This window comes from Alosa pseudoharengus, unplaced genomic scaffold (assembly GCF_046254945.1).
Source record: "Alosa pseudoharengus isolate Yale_2024_CS ecotype anadromous, Long Island Sound unplaced genomic scaffold, YU_APseudo_1.1 YU_APseudo_1.1_scf_13, whole genome shotgun sequence".
Classification (NCBI taxonomy): domain Eukaryota; kingdom Metazoa; phylum Chordata; class Actinopteri; order Clupeiformes; family Clupeidae; genus Alosa; species Alosa pseudoharengus.
This window is the reverse complement of record NW_027468598.1, coordinates 1,911,705-1,932,295: the sequence shown is the minus strand read 5'-3', so window position 1 is coordinate 1,932,295 and position 20,591 is coordinate 1,911,705. Positions and strand designations below refer to the sequence as shown.

The 20,591-nt window shown below is 40.6% G+C and overlaps 1 long non-coding RNA gene across 1 annotated transcript; it reads left to right on the top strand.

Moving 5' to 3' along the window:
• The first annotated feature begins 8,869 nt into the window (after window positions 1–8,869).
• Window positions 8,870–11,151, top strand: LOC143121452 (uncharacterized). Its single transcript, XR_012986480.1, has 3 exons — window positions 8,870–9,596; window positions 10,812–10,920; window positions 11,010–11,151. It is a non-coding gene; the product is annotated as an uncharacterized LOC143121452 (long non-coding RNA).
• The last annotated feature ends 9,440 nt before the right edge of the window (window positions 11,152–20,591 follow it).

The following is a 20,591-nucleotide window of genomic DNA, read 5'->3' as shown; positions in this document are numbered from 1 at the left end:
CGAATTCCTGAACACTTGGAAAAGAAGTGGGCAACCTGGTTGGCCGAATTGTCTCAACTGAACAACTTCCGAGTTAGAAGATGCTTTGTGCCTGAGGGTTTTGGAAGCCTCATCTCCGCTGAACTCCACCACTTCTCCGACGCGAGTGAGAGCGGATATGGCACGGTCACTTACCTAAGACTGCTGAACAATGAGCAGAAAGTTCACTGTGCATTTGTTATGGGCAAAGCCAGGGTTGTACCATTGAAACCCATTACTATCCCAAGGCATCTATGGTGGCTGTGCGAATGGATAGAATTCTGCAGGCAGAGCTTGATCTTACATTAAAACCATCAGTCTCTTGGACATCTGTGCTTAAATATCTCCGAAATGAAATCTCTAGATTTCACACCTTTGTGGCCAATAGAGTGACCAGCATCCGTGCAGCATCAGATGTTTCACAGTGGAAATATGTTAGCAGCTCTTTGAACCCTGCAGACTGTGCGTCAAGAGGTGTATCTGTGGCACGTTTTCTCAGTTCTGAATGGATCCAAGGTCCTGAATTCTTACAACAGCCAGAATCAGAGTGGCCCAAGTCTCCAGAATTCACTTTGACACAGAACAACCCTGAAGTGAAGGTTTTCACTACAAGCTTTACCTGTGTGGATGAAGCTATAAATACAGTAACCAAGTTCATCGCTCATTATTCAGATTGGCATTGTCTCAGAAAGGCTGTCGCATGGATTCTAAGGATTAAAGCAGTACTGAAGGAAGAGAAAGATACTTTTGGGAAAATAAACTTCAAAACTCTGCTATCCATGGATGACCTGCAGAAAGCTGAAATGGCCATAATTCAGTTCTGCCAGTCAACGGAATACAAGGATGAACTAGCATCTCTGAGAAAAGGAATGGTTGTAAGAAAGAACAGTCACATCCATAAACTTAATCCAATTCTCCAGGATGGAATAATCACAAAATTGCTACCTCATACTTAGACAAAGCTGTGAGTTGGCCAGTTATTAAAACAGAAGATGCAGAGGCCTTACAAGCCTACTCCGTTTTTCTGGAACGTGGCACGTTTTCTCAGTTCTGAATGGATCCAAGGTCCTGAATTCAGCCAGAAACAGCCAGAATCAGAGTGGCCCAAGTCTCCAGAATTCACTTTGACACAGAACGACCCTGAAGTGAAGGTTTTCACTACAAGCGTTACCTGTGTGGATGAAGCTAATAATATATAAATAATAAGAGTTGGCGGAAGGTTGGTCAAGTCGGCTATGCCATCTCAAGCTGAGCACCCATCCATTTTCACATGCTTGAACATTAGAGCAGTGCACTTGGAAGTCGCACATACACTTAATACAGACTCATGTATTAACGCAATCACGAGGTTTGTAGCAAGACGAGGCACAGTCAAGGTCATGAGGTCGGATAATGGAACCAATCTCATTAGAGCAGAACGGGAGCTGCGAGAGTCTATTCAAGATCTGGACAATCTCCAGATTCATTCCACCTTGCTAGAGAAAGGCATAACGTGGAAATTCAACCCACCTGCTGGATCCCATCACGGCGGAATATGGGAGAGGCAAATCCGAACAGTCAGACACATTCTTGGAGCTTTAGTGCTGGAACAGACTTTGGACGAGGAAGGATTGACCACATTGTTATGTGAGGTCGAAGCCATTATCAACGACAGGCCCATCACTAAAGCCTCCAATGACCCTCTGGACTTAGAGCCTCTCACACCAAATCATCTCCTCCTCCTTAAAGGAAAGCCCTTCTTGCCACCTGGGGTATTCACCCTTGACGATTGTTACGCCAAAAGAAGATGGCGTCAAGTACAGTACATGGCAGACCTCTTTTGGAAAAGGTGGACGAGAGAGTACTTGCCAGAGCTGCAAGAAAGACAGAAGTGGACCAAGAAGAGGAGAAACTTCATCACAGGTGATATTGTCCTAATAGTAGACGACTCAGCTCCTAGGAACTCATGAGTCATGGGACGAATCACAGAAACCCTGTCGGATAAAAGAGGATTCGTGAGACAAGTAAAAGTGCAGACCAAGACCAGCACCCTGATAAGGCCCATCACAAAGCTTGCCTTGCTCCTTGAGGCCTCAAGATGAAGTTCTCTCTATCTCTATCTCTCTCTCTTACACTCACACTCACACAAGAACCGCGTCATACGCACACAGGAACTGCATCATACATTTTCACACACACACACAGACTCACATAAACACAGACTCACACTCAGACACATACACTGAATTACATTTGCACACATTATAGACTGTATGAATGAACTTTTTTCTTCACTTTTTGGATCAAGATTTTTTGATGGACTGAAATATCCTTTTGAACTGTAATACTTGAAAATGTAAAGCTTGAAAATTTGGATGGCTCCTATGATTTTGTTTGTAATTGTATTGCTTTGCCCACAAACAATTAGGGGCCGGAATGTTGGAGCCATTATATGTTATAATTTATGGTAAAAAATATGAAATAGTAATTTGTTGTATATATTTATGATTGCATGGAAATCCTGAAAAGTTATTATTTATTTATGTTTTTCCAATCTGAGCAGTATGGAAATGCGTGAGTCACACCCACTTGAAGCAGGTGACTGCAGCACCTGGCCTTCATTAAGCAGGCGGTTTGTGTGCATTCGAAAAAGTACGCAGGTATACAGTATACGCAGGTATACAGTATAAACTCACCTCCGCTGTTTGATTAAGAAAAAGACGCGAGAGCGCGTCAACCAAGGCTGGACTTAAGAAAGTACTTTACAGGCTATATGCTACTAATATACATATTAGTAAGCAGCTAATTACTGGTGAATATGTGTGTCTTGATATAAGGTGTTGCCGGCTGTATTATACCAGACTTGGGGACCAATATATATATATATATATATGTGTGTGTGTGTATTAGGGCTGTCAATCGATTTAAAAATGTAATCAAATGAATTACATACTCTGTGATTAATTAACCTAAATTAATCGCATATAAAATTTTTGCTGTGAAAGTATTTTAAATATTTAAATTCAAATGAATCATTGAATAATCAGCATTAGTGACATTAAAGTTCAAAAACTCTCACTCAAACTTTCACTGTTCAAATAATGGCCATAATAATCTATGAAATGACCTAATATGCTGAGGAAATAAATTCAAAAGTGATTCGGGAAGGCATTTCAGGCCACAGATATAACCTAGGGGACACAATGAAAATTAATTAACACTCCCCTCAATGTCAACACTTATTTCTTTGCATTGATGTGCGACTATAGAGTTGATGAACTCCGGTGATATGCAAATTCCTTGCTGCAGACATTGCAGAGGACTTTATTTTCAACACTTTATTTTTTATCAACACCATCAGGCCATTTTTTAAAAGTAAATGTTCCAATCAATGATCCAGGCAGCACATTTTCTTCTCTCCTTCATTTTACAGTCTAATTTTTACTGACTAGAACGGCTCGGGGTCAAAGGTCATACAGAATCGATTAATCTGCACAAATTTTTTTAATCAGTTATTTTTTCTCAAATTAATTAATCGAAATTAATCAGTTATTTTGACAGCCCTAATATATATATATGTATATGTATTAATCATATCTTGTATACATTTGTTTTTATTAGTAGGGTATTTTTATTTTTTGTTTCTTCCTAACATGCACAAGACATCTTATATGTGGACTACATCTATGTGCAACCAAGGCGAATTTGTTTGTGGTGATGGGTTTTTGTTAGGGTGGGGGGTGGGAGGGGTGTTGTATTTGGGTTTGTCTGTATTCAAAAAATATAAAAAACTGTTATTCACAAAAAAAAAACTTGCTTACATGCATTTTGTTACTGTTCAGCACTGATTACAGCACATTTGCACTGTGAATTGAATGAATGAATTGTTTACAATTAAACATTGCCTTGTGTGAATGGTAGTGGGTTCCATACCTCATTCAGTCTAGTAAAGATTGATAAGGAAACAGTCAAAAGAATAGATTTAAGAATCGCCATTTCACATACTTTATTCTACATACAAGACCAAGTCAAATAAATTATTTTTAAACAGTATAAACAGTAAATGACAATTAAAATATGTACAGTAGAAACAAAGTTACTCAAAATGAATATATACAATACATCTAGCCCCTTGCACTGAGTGCTACAAGTTACTTAAAAGTTGAACAGGATCCTAAACACACTCACAGGAGATGATCCTGGGAGAAACACCAAGAAAGTCCATTCTAAACTATGGCTGGACATTGGTTAGTCAGTGCACAACACACAGTGACGATCTTGTCCATAAATGTGACATCCTCACCTTCACATGGAAGTATCATGTTGATGGGTATAGTTCCTGTTAGGATTTTGTACTTTTGACAAATATTCCCAATGACCCTTTTGACATGAATTCTCAAGTGTGCTATCTTTCTAGTCTCCTCTACATCCCTTGCAGCCAGTTGACAGCGACCTTTTGTAAATGCTGGAAGTTTTACCTCTGCACACAACATACCAACACTTCCCTGAATGTCAAAGCCTCTGTCAGCCATAACAATATCACCAGGCAGCAAGTTGTTAAGAAACCCGTTGTTCTGCGTAATATGTTTATCACTTGTGCGGCCACCCCAGCCTTTTGTTGGAAAACAAATTGATCCCTTGGGTACAATGTTCCCTCTAATTTTTTTCAGCACTGAGCAAATATTTTGTTTTCTGAGCACACATTTCAGCACTGTGAGCAATTCGCAACCACGCGACCTGCCGAAAATGACCACGAACCTGCGTTAGCCATAGGGAATTCAAAGAGATAACAGCAAATGCATCAATATGTCTAAAAAGGTTGATATTTATTCAATATCCTTTATAATGGTTGGACTTGTGGAACATTTTAATGGTGTTTTACCAGTCAGTTTAGTTGAACTTAAAGGATCTTTGGTTTACCTTCAGTAAGGTTTAGAGAGGTTATGACTGGTTCACTGGTTTTAACTGATATATATATACATAAATGCTAACTGGCTAATGCCAGTGCTTAACAATAACTATAGGCCTATTAAAGGGGAACTAGGCAACTATTTCAACGTAATAAACCCGTTTAGAATCATTTGGATGGTTAAATGACCTGTTCCGGTGAAAATGGTGACTTTTCACGCTGCCCCTAGCGTCCCCAGGCGGAAAACCAACCTTGCAACATTGAGACTACCGTCCCTGAAAGAGAAGTGAGAAACAAGAAACTCGTTTTAAATCGTGTTTCATACCTTGTAACATCCACATTGTCTGACGAACTTATGCTAACCGTTTTGCTAGCTTGTAAACAAATCCATGTGCTTTATCGTTACCTTTTTCCACAGTTTGAAATAGCATAATGCACAATTTCTCCAGCAGAGGGGGAAATCCTGCCAAGTTTTCCCTTTAAATTGAGATGGTGTAATTTTTCCTAAAGGTAGCCTATATAAACAATTTTATAACTGGAGTGGTTTGCAACAAACTAGGCTACAAAACATGTCATTTGAATTTCACTGAGGGAGATAGGCCTATCTGGCTATGTGGCTCATCTTGTCAGGTGCGGTACCTGACGCTTAAGTAAAGCAGCCACTCCTTTAAGTCTGCTTAACATTAAAAGGTTGTATAAGCGATTTCAAGCACAAAAAAAGGCCCAAATAAAACATAAATTATCAAATTCATCTAATCTTTCTTAACAATCCGCTAGCTGCCTACGGGAGCGTACCTATGTTCCCCGGGTCCTATGTTCCCCGCTTTGTATGGGACCGGGGAACATAGGACCCTTTTTTTAAAACCCTAACCCTAATCCTAACCCTAACCCCGAGCGGGGAACATAAGACCCGGGGAACATAGGGATGACCCCGCTGCCTACCATAAACAGGCCGTCAAAAAAAAACACATCTCTGTAGGCAGCCTAGGCTAGATCTGTAGGCCTACACAAAAACAATTGCTACCAGCAACCACTCAAAGGCAAAATAAACTGTTCCAACCAATAACCGACAAGATGTGTGTTTAGGAGAGTTTTGCTGATACAACCTTTAAGCACCATTACCATTTTGTTAAAGGGACACCAGGCAAGCCTGATGCTTTTTCTTTACGAAACTCCCCCTCGCTCGGTCTGAAGCTCTTTTCCTTTTCTTTGCATCTTCCGTCAAGGGTTTTCGCTGCTTCTTCGCCGGCTCTGCCATTATACACACGTTTGCAACAATCGCTAGCGTTTCGTTAGCCTGCCTCTGTGCTGTGGATGCAGGATGTAAACTGAACTTGCAAGCGGGATATTCTTCCTACAGGCAGTAGGGGCGGGCGAGAGAGTCATCATTCGCCCTGTAATGAGTCATTTAACCATATACCAACTTACGAAGATGAGTAATTAACACGAAAACGTTGCCTGGTGTCCCTTCATACCTGAATACCACAGTAGGCTAATAATTAAAGACAATCAAAGAATTAAATAGCGCGGTGCCTCCACTGTAAAAATACTACACTTACCGTATAGCTCGTGTACAGTGTATTCCTACAGAATTTAAATAATCAATATGAAAATAATAATCAGACTAGTGGTGAATGCAGTTAAAGGAATTACCAATACACCCTGTATATAATAAAATATAATAATCAAACATTTATTTATTAATAGTAAAAGTGATTATATTCAACAAGCTTCAAAAAGAAGCTAAGAGGGTGAAAACAATTTTCACCATGACAGGCAAACGTTAAAAGAGGAGAGAATGGTACCAGTATGAATTAACTAAAACAATAGGAGAAATACCATACGGAATTATTCACCATAAACAGGTAGATAAACACATTAGGACAATAAGTTACAATAGTACCGTTACCAAAGAAAACAATAACCCCCAAGCGCTTTCCGTTGGTGCACAAAGTCAGCTCTATGAGCTGAAGGCAGGGCAGCAACCGCTACAATGCCAGTCCGAATCGCCGGTCGCTCGTGGCGAAACTCGAGTGTGTGTGTGTGTCAGTGTAAGTGTACTCACGAACAGTTTCACTCCACTCAGCCAACAAGCCGATGACCGTTATCCCGATGTAGAAGGGAGGCAAGCAGCTGCCTTGAACTAGCCAACATAGCTAGCGACACCAGCAGTAGCAGGGCGGTTGGTCCTCCGGTGGGCTCAGCACCGGCGGAGAAGCAGTCGTCCTGGGGGAGGTGTAGCTCCGGTGGGCCCAGCACCGGAGATAACAGTCGTCCTGCAGAGGGTCGGGTAGCTCCGGTGGGTCCAGCACCGGAGGTATAAACGAGTTCGTCTCTGTAGGAAAACTGCAACAAGAGCTAGAGTAGCTAGTAGCTAACGACCTGTAGCACTAGCGAAACAGTAAGCTCAAGTTGAACCAGACCCGACGAGAGACACGAAGCCGGTCCACACCAAACCGATCACCATAAACGTGACTCACTCGCACAGTTCACCGTTCGTGGGCCGGGGTACACAAAAGCACCGCTAAGTCTCCACGAAACAGCACTGACAGGCGGAGCAGGAGAAACAGTGACCTCTCTACTCGGGCAGACTGGAACTCACAAGCCTTCTCCTCACTGAGGTGATGGAACCCTCACATTACCCGCGATTTCGCGGGCATAAACAAATAACAGATAATGATTGGCTGCTTAAACAATTCAAATAAAAGCAAAACAAAGACATTTGATTGGTTCACATGTATAGAATGTCGTAAATCACAGAAGCAAATAAATTACAAAGCATTCTGGTACATGGAGTAAATTCATACAGTAACAAAAAGGGTAGTACAAGGTTATTAAAGGCCGTGTTGCAGGGTTCATTTTCCAACGAATTTGCACAATTTGCTTGTTGATAATAAACATTTAAACTGTTATCCATTGTATTTGATGTTGTTGGGTATCACAAAACGGAATATAATACGAAAAAGCAGGTACTATTTCACAGCATTTGAAGTGATTCTCCTTTCCCCCACAATGCATTGCATTACGTCACCTTGGGGAGACTACAGACCAAAGCCCACCTTGAGACCCTTGAGAGTAACGAGAGAGGAGTAAAGAGAGACGAGTAAGGGATTGTTCAGCAGTAGATAGCGCAGATTATAGATAAATAGATAGGCTATAGATAGCCTAGATATGTATATAGACAGATAGATAGCTAGATAGATCATGTCATTATGCTGGTCACAGGGGAGCTCCTCGACCAGCGGCCAAAATGCACTCGCTTCCCTAGTTACTGCAGCTCTCCACCACAGTTTCCATCGGGACGGCACAGCCCCACTAACACAAAACGTTAAGGGAACGTTCGGGAACGTTAGTGTATGGTTCCCTAAAGGGTAGTTCGAACCAAACCAAAAACTAACGGTTAGGGAACGTTACCTAAGGGTTCCTTAACGTTCCTAAACGTTAAGGGAACCAACCAACCAAAACGTTCTCCTATGGTTGCACAGTACCTTCACACAACGTTCCCGTTTGGTTGTTATTGGTTGTTTTTGGTTGTTCTGAGTGCTGTTTTGACATGTTTATTTTAACCAGCTCCGTTTAAGTTTTTGAAGTAGGCCTAGCATATACAAGGTTTGCAGTCACTTGATATTCACTAAAAATGATTGGCCTTATGTAATGAAATTAAGATAAGGAGTAAGAGAATATATTTATTTTTAGGCTGATATCAATTTTGCTATAAACAATACTTTTGTGCTTGATTTCAGTTTTGTAACCGTATGAAGTGAAAATGCTTAAAACACGAATCTATCAATAAAACAATTTTCACTTCTACATTTCACATTTCACTTAGCTCAATATAAAAGTCCAACCGTTACACCCCCACGCCAGTAGGGGGAAGACAACGCCTGGTCTGCATTCAGAACCGATTGCAGTTTCACGTTGGATTAAACAAACAATAATACTTCAGTAAATAAAATATAAAATATTTTTATAATAGTTTTCTGCTATCACTAGAATACATTCAGAACATGTTTCATTTGTTCCTGTAGCCTACCATTACCATTTTACATTCACACATGTTACATTATTTGCATTCGAGGCTTCTGATTAGGTGGCAATGACGTCAATGGTAATGCGTCTCTATTCATTCCAATTCCATGCCGTGTTAAATGTGTTATATAGCATTGTGTGATTGATTGCGCCTCTATCAGCGTTAGAAACTGGAGACAATAACAACACAAGCTCCATTTCAGTTTTTGAAGTAACATACAAAATGTTTGCAGTCACTTGCTTTAGATCCACTCAAATGATTGGTCTTATAAAATCTAAGTAAGGTAAACATCATATCAAGATAATATTTATTTTAGGCTAATATCAATTTTACTAAATAAAAAATATATACTTTTGTGCTTTTTTTTACGTATTAGGTGAACTTTAAACAAAAATCTATCAATAGAACACTTTTCAGAACTAAGAAAATTCACTTATTTCATTTCACAATTCACTTCAGTTCAATCAGACAGGCTCTCCCTTACACGTAGGCCTACCCCCACGCCAGTAGGGGGAAGACAGCGCCTCTGCTTTCAGGTGATCGATTGAAGTCTTGTCCTGACTTCCGTAAACGGTCTCTGTTTGAATTCCGTGATTCTTGAACACCGCTGGAAGAAGTCTTGGAATGGATTACACTCGTCTTGAATTCGATCTCACGAAAGTAAGTGAAATATGTTACAGTTTCATGATGTAGGCCTAGTGGTTGTAATGCAAGGGTTTGAGGTTTAACCTTAAGTCCTTTCACTTGTAGGGCTTTGTTATATTCCGATTCTGCCAAGTTTGTAATTTACCAGAGCACATTGCTCGTTCGTCTTTGTTTGAGCTGTTCTCAACGTGTTATGTTTTGCAGCATTGTATGTTTTGTGTCATCGTGTTAACCTGCTCACGTTGATGTTACAAATAATAGCACTAGGCTACCGTTTCTTTTAATTAGTTTTAGTGTACAGTCAGTCCTTTTAGGCAAGTCACTCGGCAGCAGTGGTGTAGGCTAGTGGATATAGGCCTACTGTATGTAGCTGGATCTAGGCTACTGTGATGTAGGCTAGTTAGCTGTAGTGGGTAGGCTATACTGTGATCAACCCCAAATGTATCCTAGTCTATTTTAAGTGGGTATACTGAGATGGTGAGGCTTTTTAAGTTGGAATAACCTACTGAACAGTCCTGCATATGTAGGCTACACTAGAGCCATAGAGATGGCTATAGATAATGTATAGGCTACACTGTCGGCGGCCATTTTGCAACACGGATAGACGATTCAAGTGAATAGACCTCTGAATTTTGCCTTCAAAAAGCTGAGATCCGGTAGCCTATCTTGCAATTTTTGCTATGGGAAAATAACATGGGGAGATAATTATTGCACTCTCCCGTGGACGAAGAAGTCTGAAATGCAGACATTTTGCTCAACACACGTTTGTCCTCTGCCTTCGAGTGGTAGGCTAACTGTGATCTTCAACAGGCCTACGTTAAGACAGCAACTTAGATTTTTGCTACCCCAGACCTAACTTGCAATGTAACTTGTCATAGGTAGTTAGGTTAAATTAACACCCTGATCTCCTTATAGGCAAAGATGGCAGTTTTGGTCTGTTGGGAAGCATACAGGAAGGGGCGGAATGTGTGTAGTAGGCTATACACAGCTGCCATACTGGCTTTACAAACTAAGCCCATGCATTTCTATGGATGCTGTGTCTCCCCATTAGAAATTCTCTGGGCTACAATACAAAAATCAAGTCAAAAGCTGGACCAAATATCCAGTTAAGAAAATCTGGTTGTGTACAGATGACTGATTGCTGCAATACTATCAATAATAGTTTTCTCTATATGGAAATACTGCTTTGCTCTACTACTGGCTCACAAAAACGTTGTTCTCTTAACGTAGATTCATACACCAAAGCAATGGAAAAATGTCAGCGGCTGATGGACACTTCTAGCATTGAGGCGGAAGAAGATGCGAGCGTCCACAAAAGGCAGTGCATGGTCACGTGATGGTAAGACCTCTTAAATACAGACTACATTATTTGCACAATTCAAATATTCTTTTTGCAATCAGTGCAGATTGTATGGTCTTTTATTTCAGATGAATCCGTTCCGCAAGCAAGAAAGCATTCCAGGATGGTGCGTGTGCCTGGAAGCCCTGTCTGTAAGTTAACATTTATACATGTATTATTTAAGAAAACCAGTTGAGTCATATTTCCTACCATGGAACTACTGACATTCATGTTTATTAACAGCATAGGTTTATCTTTTGCAAATGTCATGTGCAAGAAACCTACCATAAATTAACTGACCAATATTCATATTTACTTTCTTTTTAGATGAGTCAACACCACACAGGCAACCAGCTCATTGCCCAGAGCTGGATGGGTCTATTATAACGCCTGCCACTTCATCTTGGGACCCAGTTGAAGGTACAGTGTCTTTGAATTTTCCATTTCCAAGTAAATACAATTTCATGACAAGGAACTTGAGAGTAAGTAACTTTTTTGTTGTTGTAAACAGCACAAGTGACTCATCACACAGAGGGAGGTGGCTTGGCCATGGAGACGGAAATAAGAGGTAAGAACACTCACTTAATTTGTTCACATATGCAGGTATATAATGTATTTAACAACTAAAACTAACACCATCCATTTTCCATAGCAATAAGGACAACCATTACCGCATGGCATAGCGAATGGACGCATTTGAGGAGAAGATGGATGAGCTGCTCATGCTCTTAAGGAGCTCCCAGTCACCTCCCTCTGCTCCAGTCGATGACATATTGCTGTCGTCCTGCTCGACAGTCACTGAGCTGCAGGAGAGGAGGAACAAAATGCCCTCCCTCCAGGACTTGTACTCTGGGGGAAGGTTTTTTAAAGTTTGCAACGGTTGGGGAACGTTAGGGGAAGGTTCTCTAAAGTTTGCAACCTTTAGATAATGTTAGGGGAACGTTCAGGGAACGTTTTATATAACCAAGAACTAACGTTTCCGGAACGTTCAGCAAACTTTCCATGGGAACCAAAACTTGCTCAAAAACTAACCTTAGGGTAACGTTTGGGAACCAAAAACTAACGTTTCCGAAACCAAAAACTATGGTTCCCAGAACGTTTTGGAAACCATAAATTGTTAGCTGGGAGCCCACACAAGCACCTGCAAAACTGCGACTTGCCCATATTATCTCCCTCTTTGGTAAGCCGTACCCTGACGATGTCAATGGCAATCAATCATAGATACATACACTAGATGTCGCCTTCTGCTTCTCAGCATGCGTCAACACCGCCGCCATCTTTGTACAGGGATCTGAATCGCTAAACTAGTTCTCCTGTATTGTCAGCGTTACCTATTTAGCGACGTTTGGCCATCCCCAGCGATAGAAAACCTTTTTAGCGATTAGCGACAAATTTGGGAACTTCTCACAATCATGGCAGATCGGCTTCTTTGTTGTTGAAACGTAAGAAAATCACCTTTCTCATGGCTTTGTCATTTATGAATTCAGCTAAATCTCGTTTGCCCATGGCACTGACCCATGATTATAAAAGTAACGACTGGCATACAAAAATCAAGTCAAAAGCTGGACCAAATATCCAGTTAAGAAAATCTGGTTGTGTACAGATGACTGATTGCTGCAATACTATCAATAATAGTTTTCTCTATATGGAAATACTGCTTTGCTCTACTACTGGCTCACAAAAACGTTGTTCTCTTAACGTAGATTCATACACCAAAGCAATGGAAAAATGTCAGCGGCTGATGGACACTTCTAGCATTGAGGCGGAAGAAGATGCGAGCGTCCACAAAAGGCAGTGCATGGTCACGTGATGGTAAGACCTCTTAAATACAGACTACATTATTTGCACAATTCAAATATTCTTTTTGCAATCAGTGCAGATTGTATGGTCTTTTATTTCAGATGAATCCGTTCCGCAAGCAAGATTGTAGTAGCAGAGGTAAATGTTCTACAGATCTACAGCAACTTCTGGTGAGATTACAACTTACATGAGTAAACGAGACGAGGGGTATGTGGCCTCAACCAGAGCCTGTCTACGAAGAGCCTGTTTACTTTCATTGTATCGAACCTGGTTGCAGTTTACTCATTGTTCCTCTAGGGGCCGCCGCTAGCTAGTGCAGAATGAATGGGAGTCTATGGGGCTAGACGGGTAAAATGTATCTTTATTATCGTCTTAAGCTTAGTTTTCTGTAGACTCAACCATAAATACATGCCTGTCAGTTGGAACAACCCAAAAAATTAGATAATTGCTTGATATTTTGACGATTTATGGTGATTTTATTTTCGCTAGATCTTTGCCCAGATTGACGCTAATGCATTATAGAGGAGTGGATCACTGAAGCAAGATGGCGTCTCGATTGACGCATTCGTTCCAATGAACAGCAGTAGTCAAGGCGACATCTAGTGTATATATCTATGGCAATCAATCACGAGCAGTAGTTCATGCTGAAGACACGACCAGCCTAATCGGCGGCGGCTAGAAGCTAAGTAACTGGGGTGGCTAAGTGGGACTAAAAAGTTAGCCCAGCTAGCTATCATGATGCTTCATATTCTGATCTTCTGACTAAGTTTGCCCGGTAGCCTATTTATCTGAACTAACGACATGATCACTATCACTAGATATAAAGAACATGTTGATTTTCATTCGGTGCTGTCAACTGACAGTAACAAAAAAAGTGTCGTAATGTTATAAGCATAATACATTGAACTGAATAGGTGCATTATGTAGCCTCATAACGAGGCCTCTCAAATTCAGAAAATTGCATTAAACTAAAATCGGAAGACATTGTTATCTTTGTTAGACCATAGGGTCGTTGTCATATAAATGCTGTAACGAAATTCGAAGTGTAAATATACAAACTTTATGTTGAAAGTGTAACCGCATCCGTTTCCCATAGGAATGAATGTAAAACATACCCTCCAAAACGAGACCTCCCGAAATTCAGAAACATTACTAAATTGATATCAGGCACCGTTATTACCATTGGTAGATCATAGGGTAGCTGTGATATAAATGCTGTGACGAAATTCGAAGTGTAAATATACAAACTTTATGTTGAAAGTGTAACCGCGACGTCCATTGAAATGCATTGAAATGAATGAAGTGCAGATCAAGTAGTCCCCAAAGTGACGTCATCACCGAATTGCGTACAAAAAACCCGCTAATGCTAAAAACAACAAAAACTGGCATTTAACACCATTTGGAGACATTTTTAAAATGATATACATATATTGAGTGCTTTATGTACCCATTAATCAACAGTGTTTAACCTGCAACACAGGCTTTAAAGAAGCCCTATGCAGGTCTGGTTATTCCTTCGCTGTTTCTGGGTTTTCGCCTGATTTGGGCTCGCATTATTCACGACATAGCTCCCCCTGCAGCTTCGGTAGCAAGTGACTGCTACGCTAAACCCCCAATAGCTAGCGAGCTAGCATCAATAAACCAAGCTAAACACATAGGGCTCACAATAAAACGGTCGAGCAAAAATCACATTACAAAAACGAAGTTCACCCAAAGGTAGGCTACTTACAATTTCAACAGCAACAAAGCCAAGTCGGAGTCCGTTTTGCAGTCTTCTTAGAAACTACAATCTGACTAAATCTGACTACATTTTCGAGTATTTCCGCCGAGTTACATCCGGATGTGTTCTGACCGTGACCAGAAAGTTGCATATTCGGTTTTTCCGCGGAGAAGCACTAGGGGGAGACGAAGCACCCACCAAACGACCCAAAAAGTGTTGTAGAACCATCAGAACGACTCTCAACCTGCATAATTAAGGTCATTTTTGCTAAAATTGTTGCATAGGGCCTCTTTAAGAGTGTGTCCATGAGAGGACCAGGCGGGGGTGACACATGCTACGTCACCGATTTTGATGAAACTTGGACAGTTTGAAGGGTCCACCTAAAAACTCAAAAAGCCAAAATAGTACAAAATTTGAAACATCCCAGGGGGAGTTAGGACCGCCTCCTTGTTTTTGGGCAAAACAACTCAAAAAAAGGCCCAAAATTGCATAAAATGTTGACATCCCTCCTGCTGTCAGATTTAAACACAGCAAAGTAACAATCTATGCCATCAAAGGTCCATCCAAGGTTAGTTTAAAACTGGAGTTACAAGGCGTAAGGTGTGACGGGTGTCAGTCCAGGACTGCACATGTCCACTATGTCACATGCTTTTTGGCGAATACCCAAAAAATAGCAATATTCAGACCTGAATATCTCCAATGAGCAACCTCCTTTTTTCAAAATTCTTTCTGCACATGAAAGGGCCATCTGTGGACTTCATAAATCAAAAGAAAAATGCTCGGCCTTTTTATTATTTTTTTCGTGACAACCGCCTAAATAGTGTGATCCAGCCAGTGATTTCAAATACATATCTACTTCAATGATTGGTTGAAAATAATGCTTAGGTCATTTATGGTGGATAAATGGAGATATATTATCATCAATCATATCTGCTGATCAAATCCAAGCTACATTTAATGTCCTGAGTGTAATATATTCCTTAAAGTAGCTCAAAATGACATCATCGGGTGACATACACCAGTATACCCGTAAGTCTAATTTTTGCAAATGTGATATCTCCAACATATCTCAGGGCTAGAAACAGTCACTTGGACTCAAATAATAACTTGTAAGATTTTGATAGTCAAAGGTCAAAGGTCAAGGTCACTGTGACCTTATGTACATCCCATTGTGGTGAATAAACCTCTAAAAATCCCTGACATAATTGCAAATGTGATACAAACATTCACACTGGCCCTTTCTGAAACCAAGCCCTACCCACTCCCCTAAGTTACGGTGTGCACTCAGGTGGGAATCACCCTTACAGCTAAATCGAGTTCTCCATGTAAATGGGAAAATGTTGGAGTTCTTTTATCACTTTTGGGTGCTATAGGCTAGTTGGAACTGTTCACCTCAATGAACTATGATAAGCTATGCTAACAGTGGGTGCTTCAGACTGAGGTACTGCACACACACAGATGAGAAGGGTATGTATCATCTTATCTAACTCTGGCAGAGACAATAAGATAATTTCCCAAAATGTTGGCGTGTTCCTTTAACACTTGGTTAGGAGTGCAAGTGGCTAGGGAGAGAGTGTAGCTAGTTTCGGAAAGGGCCTTTCACTCAAAGATAACAAATTAATTTGAATTTGATGGTCAAAGGTCATAGGTCAGCGTCATTGTGACCTCACATTCTTGTGAGGAATGCCTATAGGAAGTTTTTTTTTTTTCAAATTCGGCACACACAGTCACTTACACTCAAAGATGAACTGATTAGATGTGAGTGGTCAATGTTACTGTGACCTCTCAAAAAAAACAACATGGGCCTACTGTATTTTTACACCTTGAACACAATATCCTGGAAACACCTTGAGGGAGTTATTTCAAATTTAGCACAACTTAGGCCCTGTACACACATAACCAGATATTTTATGTTTGGGTCTTTCGTCCACACATAAACAGTGTTTTAGCCCACACAGATATTTTTTAAAACCTTCTAAAGAGAATGCTGGTTTACTTGGATCTGTGGACATCCAAAATGGAGATTTTTACGAACAAGTATATTCTTTTGATCCCGTGAGGGAAATTTGGTCTCTGCATTTATCCCAATCCGTGAATTAGTGAAACACACACACAGCACACAGTGAACACACATAACAGTGAGGTGAAGCACACACCAATCCCGACGCAGTGAGCTGCCTGCTACAGCGGCGCTCGGGGGGCAGTGAGGGGTTAGGTGTCTTGCTCAAGTGCACTTCGGCCATTCCTAATGGTCGGGGTTCGAACCGGCAACCCTTCGGTTACAAGGCCGAAGCACTAACCAGTAGGCAACGGCTGCCCCCGTGTACAAGGACGTGATGGTTACTTTGGGTATTGGTTGGGCTTTACTTGTTTCGTAGCCTACTGTACCTCAATGTCCATCCATCGTAAAAACATGTCTGTAGACCCTGCTTATTAGCACAAGTTGTTTTAAAGCAGATACTCTGATATGGTATAACCACCTAGCTTCATGTTAGGGTCCCACAAGGAAATCTGTCTGAAACATTGAAAACATGATAATGTACATTACTTGTAAATCTGTTTCCATTGCATGTCACATGACCAGTGGATAAAGTGGGATTTGGCAGGTGGGGGAACCCTAAAATCCAGTGTCGGTGCAACGGGAAGAATGACTCACTGTTGGACAACATATTGAGTATTGTGGTGTAGCAATACTTTTTGGACAAGAATTGATAGCTTCTTGGTCACCTCTGTACACACGAAAATTAACTCCCCAATTATTTTAACAATATAATCGTGCTGTATCGTTGGTATGAAAGAATATATTTATTATTAAATTATCCGAGGTGGCGGAACTGCGTTCCTCCCACTTTAATTCCTGCATATGATCGCTGTCTGCTGTGTTGGGCTAATGGGACAGTGCTAATTGAGTAATGCCAAGCTAGATTAACATTTTCCAATGTTAAAACCATTTATCACATGAAAAATAACAATGTTATTATCATGTGATAATAACAATAATAACAATACTCTGTGTTTCCAGGATATCATGTGAATAGTGAATAGTGAAATAGTTTTTTTTGTGAGGTCAGAGTAATATTGACCTTTCACCACCCAAATATAATCAGCCAAACTTCTGTTAGACTTTTTTTGAGGACGGTCACTGAAAGGAGCTGTAACAAATATCGGAGGCTGCTGAAAAGGCAAGCCAATGGCTATGGCACTCACATGCTATTTGGGGTCATGTTGTAACCTGAATTGACTCTGAGACGCTGCTGCTGTGTTTCTGGAGTGGTAGTTGTTGGTGCCTACATCAAGGGCTTGCATGTCGGCTGTGTATGTTGTTGATCAGATCATAAGTGTCCACAGTAATGAAGAGGAATGACTGGAGAATTTATGATATTGCTTGGTATGTTGGTATGTTGCTGATCGGATCATAAATGGCCATAGCAACAAACAGGAATGACTGAAGAATTTGTGACAATGGTTGGTAGTTGGTATCTAAATATTTGTTGGTATTTGTTGGTGTCTGCATCAAAGGCTTGCGGTTTGACTGGGTATGTTAATGATCAGATAATAAACCACCAAAGCAATGAAGAGGATTGACTGAAGAATGTGTAGGTATTTGTGGGTCTTACTTCAAGGGCTTACAGTTGGTCTGGTTATGTTGCTGATTGGATCAGAAACTGTGGGAGAAAAGAAGAGGAATGACCAAAGACTTTGGTGATACTTCTTGGTGCCCTCATTAAGGGTTGGTGTTTCGTTTGTTGTATAGTTGCTGATGGGATCATAAATGGCCACAGCAAAAAAGATGATTAACTGAAGAATTTGTTGGTATTTGTGGGGGCCCACATCAAGGGACTGCAGTTTGCTTGGCTGTGTTGCTGATCGGATCATAAACGGCCACAGCAAAGAAGACAAATTACCAAAAAATGTGTTGGTATTGGTTGGTAGACAACCTATCATGAGTGTGGAGGGAGCTGGGTCTGAGATGCCAGATACCACGATGAATGACGAAGACAAAAGTGCAAGTGAATATTTGTACCAAATTTGAAAAAACATCCCTACAGGCATTTATGATATATAATTTCCTCAAGAATGCAAGGTCCTTGACCTCGACCTTTGACCACCAGATTCAAATATTTGTTATCTGTGAGTCAAAGTGAATATTTGTATCACATATGAAATTATGTCAGGGATTTTTTGAGATTTATCCACCACAAAGGGATATACAGTGACCTTGACCTTTGACCACCAAAATGTTACAAGTTATTATTTGAATCCAAGTGACTGTTTCTAGCCCTGAGATATGTTGGAGATATCACATTTGCAAATATTGGACCTACGGGTATACTGCTGTATGTCACCCAATGATGTCATTTTGAGCTACCTTAAAGAATATATTGCACTTAGGACATTAAATCTAGCTTGGATTTGATCAGTAGACATGATTGATGATAATATATCTCCATTTGTCCACCATAAATGACCTAAACATTATGTTTCAACCAATCATTGAAATAGATATGTATTTGAAATCACTGGCTGGATCGATCACACTATTTAGGCAGTTACAGCGACAAAAATAATAAAAAGGCCGAGCATTTTTCTTTTGATTTATGAAGTCCACAGGTGGCCCTTCCATGTGCAGAAAGAATTTTGAAAAAAGGAGGTTGCTCATCGGAGATATTCAGGTCTGAATATTGCTATTTTTGGGGTATTCGCCAAAATGCATGTGACATAGTGGATATGTGCAGTCCTGGACTGACACCAGTCACACCTTACGCCTTGTAACTCCAGTTTTAAACTAACCTTGGATGGACCTTTGATGGCATGGATTGTTACTTTGCTGTATTTAAATCTGACAGCAGGAGGGATGTCAACATTTTATGCAATTTTGGGCCTTTTTTTGAATTTTTTTGGCCTAAAACAAGGACGGGGGCCTAACTCCCCCTGGGTTGTTTCAAATTTTGTACTATTTTGGCTTTTTGAGTTTTTAGGTGGACCCTTCAAACTGTCCAAGTTTCATCAAAATCGGTGACGTAGCATGTGTCACCCCCGCCTGGTCCTCTCATGGACACACTCTTAAGCATACTGAAAAACGTCAATTTGACAGGTGCTTACAAATGTAAAGCACAAGCATCGTGCCATATGATCGTGTATCTTGAACTGATAACATGGACATGTTGGTTTGCTAGCATCAAATTGTCGATAAGTAATTTTATTTGTTCAGGGTCGGATTGTGCTCTCTGAATTCGTCTCTCTCGGGATTCATTAGTTTCGGGGAGAATTTGATCGATAGAGTTCCCATGTCCCTTCCCTAAGTCTTAATGTTTTCAATACGTCTACATGGACTTTCTGTGACGCTTTAGGTAATCAAGCTTCCACTCAGACCAAGTTTTCCCACAAGCGAACTCTCCTTTCGCTTTTGCCTCCGAGCAGAATTTGCAGATCACGCCACTCCTTTCGTAAATATGTCTGAACGTTTTTCCTACCTGGACCATCTTTTGTGTCAGATTGGAGTATTTCATCTAGCCACTCATGTTTAAACATTAGGCAGACATTTTTCTGTAGCATCTTCTCGCCATGGTAGCCTACTACTAACTGGAGCAGGGCCTGCCTAGAGTAGCCTAAAGGATACTTTGTATGTAACTTAAATCCGGCTTAGTTGTCAGACATGTCAGTATTTTAAATGTTTATTACCTAGCCTTTGAGGCTCAGATTTTTAATCCCTGAAAAAAAAAAATTGTGCAGTCTGAAAAATGTGCGCGGCCACTTCGACTGGTTTGCGCGTCCGCGCGCAGTTTAGAGGGAACATTGCCCAGATAGCAAAATCATTTTGGCCCAAATTTGGGCCAAAACTGGCATGACATTTTGGCAAAGCTTTGGGATGATGTACGGCCCAAATTTGGGCCAAATTAGGCGTGCCAAAAGAAAAACAAAAGGCGGCCAAAACCCAGCCAAAACCAATTTTGGAATACCAAAATGTAGCCAGACATATCCCAAAGAGTTGCCAAAACCCCAAAACCTTGCCGAAAAGAGGCCTTAAATGACCCAAAGTGATGCCATAACTGACCCAAAGTGTTGCCATAACTGACCCAAAGTGTTTCTATTTATTTATTTATTTGTTTATTTATTTAAACCTACTATGTCCTAGTATTCTAGGCTCATA